We start from the raw sequence: 6,000 nt of genomic DNA on the forward strand, positions 1-6,000 counted from the left end.
CTAGGCGTGTAACCTTTGAAAGCCCAAAGAAGGCGATTCAACCTCAGATGGAAACATTGTCATCTGATAGTGATAGTGTTATACCTGAGAAGTCGTGCCCGCACACGATAGGTTACTCCGACTGTCAAAATGACGAGTTGTACTATCGTGCTGGGGGTACGAATAGAACCAGGAAGAGGAGTCCCCGAGAACAGGAAACTCAATGCCCCTGTTCCAAACTCATTCGGGCGGTATTGTCTGAATGCAACTGCATTAAGGCAGTCCCTGAAAGAGTTTCAGTTTTTGAGAGACTTAGTGCGGAGACGCCAAAACCAAGGCCTAGGCGTTCCCAACGAAGAAGAAGGATGGTTGAAGACGGAGAATTTCCGAGGGTCACCACCAATATGACCAGCAAGGAGACATCGGCACGGGATGATTTCGAGTCGATTCTGAAAGTATCCCGGCGCCTAACCCGTCTGCAGTCTGGAGCAATCACACGAGGAACTTATGGTAGGGTTCGAGTCCCTTCAGAAGGTGAAGAGTCGGATACCTGCTCCGCAATCGCATCAGATAATACAGTGTCCAGTGAGGGGGAACCCCGCAGACTATGAGAGAGATGCATGAGCAACAAATCCAGGCATTCAGGAACCAACAAGGTGAACCAAGTCACCGTAACCAGGTTGTTCAGGAAGAGGAGCACACGGATAGGGATGAAGCTCACAATGCCAATAACCCTCCTGTCAATACAGGGGGTGGTAACGAGGATGCCAACGAAGATACAAGTGAAGACTTGAAGATCAAAGATCTCGAGAGCAAAATCAACACATTGATCTCCGCTCAAGAGACGAAGAAAACAGGCATTCCCTGTCCATACCCAAGAGAGTGGGAATCGATCCCATATCCGGCGAAGTTCAATCTAATCAACTTCACGCCGTTCGATGGGAAGGGTTCCCCCACTCAGCATTTGATTTATTTCAAATCGCACCTGGGTATTATTTCCGGCAATGAGCCTCTGATGGTGCGGTCATTCGTCGGCACTCTTCGCGGAGCCGCCTTCGATTGGTACCGCCGCCTCAAGCCAGGAAGCGTGAACAGCTGGGATGACATGGAGACCAAGTTCCTGGCCAACTTCTTCGACGACGACACCGAGATATCTATCGGATCATTGCTCGATGAGAAGCAGAAGGACGGGGAGTTAGTCGACACCTTCGTCAAGAGGTTCCGGAACAAAGCGATGAATTGTCGGGACCCGATCACCGAGGAATTCATTCTCCAGACCTGCCATAATAATCTGTCCTTAGACGTATTGGAAGCAATGGGGACAGCACCGTCTGACACTTGGAAGGATCTGAAGGTTCGAGGGGAGCAGGCTGAGCGATTCCTTAGAAGGAAAAAGGCCGAGAGGAACCAACCGACGGATAATCCGCTGAACTCAAACTTCGCCTCTCGTAATAAGGGCAAGGCACCTGCAGCTGCTGGTAGTGCTAATCAAGCGTCGCAACCGCAATCTCGAAGGCAGCAAAAGACTTCGGGTCCGAGACTCCAAAAAGAGTACTCTTTCAAGGACGAAGACGTTCCAGCCATCTTCGAATCCCTCCTTGAAGGTAACAAGATCAAGCTACCACCTATCACAAATCAGGAGGAAGCTGACAACACTACGGACCCAAAGTACTGTGCATACCACAGGAGGGTCGTTCATCCCACCAAGGATTGCTTTACTCTCAAGAATAGCATTCAGACCTTGGTTGAAGCCGGCGTCATAACGCTAAGGTAAGCCAATTGAGAACGGCAAAACTCCAAAGAGTATACGAGTATAAACTGTTTCTCAATCCTCCGACCGGTATAAGAGGTTAAACTACTCCCTGATACTCCAATAGGTATATGAGTCTAAACTGTTTCCCCACTTTTGACGGGAAGTTCCTGGAGAATATTAAGCTAATATTCTTAAGGATAACCCGGTTAGGTAACTGATAATAATGTCCGAACCAGTTCCGCAGAGGAAACTGGGGGTGGACGATTTATGTAACGGGAAGTTCCCAAAAACTGTTTCTCAATCCTCCAACCGGTATAAGAGGTTAAACTACTCCCTGAAACTCCAAAGAGTATACGAGTATAAACTGTTTCTCAATCCTCCAACCGGTATAAGAGGTTAAACTACTCCCTGACACTCCAAAGAGTATACGAGTATAAACTGTTTCTCAATCCTATGACCGGTATAAGAGGTTAAACTACTCCCTGATACTCCAATAGGTATATGAGTCTAAACTGTTTCCCCACTTTTGATGGGAAGTTCCTGGAGAATATTAAGCTAATATTCTTAAGGATAACCCGGTTAGGTAACTGATAATAATGTCCGAACCAGTTCCGCAGAGGAAACTGGGGGTGGACGATTTATGTAACGGGAAGTTCCCAAAACCACAGCAATGTAATGAATAAGAACTCCCATTCAAATTCTCACCATGTCTGTGCACTCAACACTTTCTTTATTAGAGTCCGGACATAAAATTCCCAATTGGTCAAACCTTCCTACAGTTAGGACCACAACCAAAACTTGGTCAAACCTTCTTACAGTTAGGACCACAGTCAAAATCCCCTCTCGATTCCCCCAATGAACGAGAGGTCCACAAATCGAGCGATCAAACCTTCCTACAGTTAGGATCGTCTTAAACCCGCCATTGGTCAAACCTTCTTACAGTTAGGACCACAGTCAAAATCCCCTCTCGATTCCCCCAATAAACGAGAGGTCCACTTTCAAATCGAGTGATCAAATCTTCCTATAGTTAGGGTCACCTCAAACTCCTGTTTGGCCAAACCTTCCTACAGTTAGGGTCAAAACCATAATTCGCTCTCGATAAACGAGAAATTCATCTTTAGTTCGGTAATCAAACCTTCCGACAGTTAGGGTTATCCGAATCTTTTCGATTCTCGGAGTGGAGATCCCACTCTCAGTTTCACCTTTCCGGATTCTGGGGGTGGAGATCCCACCTCGAGTCTCCTTTCCAATTGAAGAGAGAATATAAAATTCTTCTTCTTCATTTTCGGGAGATAGAATATAAAATTCTTCCTCTCCCATTTCGGGTTCGTCTTTGCCCCAAGAGAAGACACCATCTTATTCAACTCCCAAAATCTGTGCCTCACGGGTACAAGGAATTTTATCCCGAATCCTAAGCAGGGATAAGTCAACGCCTAACACGTGTCGCCGGTTTAGTCTTTTTCCATACAAAAAGACACCAGAGTTCGATTCTGGGGTATTCTATCCTGAAACCTAAGCAAGGATAAGTCTGCGCCTAACCCGCGCTGCCGGTTAGTTCTTAACCGTTGAAAAGAACATCCGTCCACATATTCAACATTGTGGCAGGTTGTTATTAATAACACCAAAATCCATGCCTTACACGCATGGGGAATTTCATCCTGAATCCTAAGAAAGGATATGCCGACGCCTAACACGCGTCGCCGGTTTAGTCTTTTTCCGTACAAAAAAGACACCAGAGTTCGATTCTGGGGTATTCTATCCTAAAACCTAAGCAAGGATAAGTCTGCACTTAACCCGCGCCGCCGGTTAGTTCTTAACCGTCAAAAAGAACACCCGTTCACATATTCAACATTGTGACAGGTTGTTATTAATAACACCAAAATCCATGCCTTACACGCGTGGGGAATTTCATCCTGAATCCTAAGAAAGGATATGCCGACGCCTAACACGCGTCGCCGGTTTAGTCTTTCTCCGAAGAAAAAGACACCAGAGTTCGATTCTGGGGTATCTCATCCCGAAGCCTAAGCAAAGCCTACGTATTCGAAGTCGTAGCATCAAGTCTAAGGGAGTTCATTCCTTTAGCACAACGTCACATGCGGAACGGATTTAGGCAATTCGCATGCTAGCCCGACTCAAACGGTAGTCGGTAAAGGCTAATCAAATCCGTTGAAGGCTGGGGGTTAGCCAAAAAATCCCAAAGTCAACGCCTAATACGCGTCGCCGTGTAGTCTATTCCCGTAAGAAAGACGAAGTCTACGTATTCAATATCGTAGCACTAAGAGCGTTAACTCTCTTAGCACAACGTCACATGCGGAACGGATTTAGACAATCCGCATGTAAGCCCGATTCAAATGGTAGTCGGTAAGAGCAAGTCAAATCCGTTGAAGGCTGAGGTTTTGCCAAAAATCCTAAGTCAACATCTCATACACGTTGCTGTTTAGTCTTTTCACAGGAGAAAGACGAAGTCTACGTATTCAATATCGTAGCACTAAAAGGGTTAACTCTTTTAGCTTAACGTCACATGCGGAACGGACTTGAACAATCCGCATGCTAGCCCGACTCAAACGGTAGTCGGTAAAGGCTCATCAAACCCGTTAATGGCTGAGGGGTTGCCAAAAATCCTATAAATACGAGAGTCACTGACGCATCAGCTCCATTAGTTGGTCTTGTGACTTGAGCATCCAACGATGTTCGAAACCCTAAGGTCAACGCCGGACAACGCGTGACCCTAGGTCAACGCCTATCAATACGTTGCAATGAAAGAACCAATACTCCGAAAAGTATACGAGTATAAACTGCTTCTTAAACACTCCAAAAGTATACGAGTATAAACTGCTTCTTAATACTCCGAAAAGTATACGAGCTTCGGGATGAAATTCCCCAGACTGGAATTCTGGTGTCTTCTTCAATCGGTAAAAGACTAAACCGGCAACGCGTGTTAGGCGCTGACTCATCCCTTCTTAGGCTTCGGGATGAAATTCCCCAGACTGGAATTCTGGTGTCTTCTTCAATCGGTAAAAGACTAAACCGGCAACGCGTGTTAGGCGCTGACTCATCCCTTCTTAGGCTTCGGGATGAAATTTCCCAGACTGGAATTCTGGTGTCTGTAGGCATATAAAATTGCCTATAGGTCCCTTAGCTCAGCTCGGCACAAACCGACAAACCAACGAGGCAACGAGATTGACTAATCGCACGCAAGCAACGGAATACGTCCATTCGCGTGCGGGATCAAGCTAAGTGTTCGAAGAGTCAACGAGTCATCCAACCGAGAGCGGACTCGGACGAATCACGATCGAATCAAGATCAGTTTCGGACTCAAGATCAGTTTTACTGCCTAATCAGGATCCAGATTTACTGCCAAATCAGGTCAACGAATCAAGTTTGGATAAATCAACCATAGAACCGAATCACGAATAGAACCAAAGGCGGAAAACAGCAAACCCACACACCCGGAGGGGCTCGGCTCAAACCGAGCCACCCCAGGGTGGCTCGGCCCAAGCCGAGCCACCCTAAGGGGGCTCGGCATGAGCCGAGCCACCTTGAGGTGGCTCGGCCCAGTGCCGGCCACCCAGAGGTGGCCGACAGATTTCTGTGCGCGGGCACAGTAAAGAGAGCCTATAAATAGAGGCATTGGTTCATTTGTTCAGAGGTTGGATTTTGGAGGAGGCGAAGCCCTGCAGGATTGGAGACTTAGATCTAAAAAAGATCTCAACTTTGGGACATCAAGGACTTGCTCATCCAGATCTGGTGCTCGGCGATCATCAACGTCAAATAAGGCAGGTGTTCGAGAGGATCGGATCTCAGATCTACGTTGCTACACTCCGGATCTAAGCTTGGTCTTAGATCCCGAGACTTGGACGATTGTTTCCTTGGTGAAACAATCCTCCCCGGCTATTATTTCATTGGTGAAATAATACCCGTTGTACTGCGTAGATCCGACCGGATCTAGATCGCGCGGTGGTCCACGGCAAACAACCCTGGCGCAGGCAAAGAACCCACAAAGCGAGCGACCGCAAAACAGGAGCTCGCGATTCGTTCGACAAACAAGGAAACAAAGTTGTAATTTTCAATTCTTTTCAATTTGATTTTCGTTGTAACCGGATCTTATAAAAAGAACGGATCTTTGTAATCGATAGACTATTACAAGAGTGTACAATGGAATCATTAATGAAGAAAGCAACGATTTTCCCCGCGAACAAGGATAGGCTACTATTAGCCCAGAATGGTCAGTGACCGCTTGAAGACTTGCATCCGATAGCAGCTTCATG

Source organism: Asparagus officinalis, chromosome 7 (assembly GCF_001876935.1).
Source record: "Asparagus officinalis chromosome 7, Aspof.V1, whole genome shotgun sequence".
Classification (NCBI taxonomy): domain Eukaryota; kingdom Viridiplantae; phylum Streptophyta; class Magnoliopsida; order Asparagales; family Asparagaceae; genus Asparagus; species Asparagus officinalis.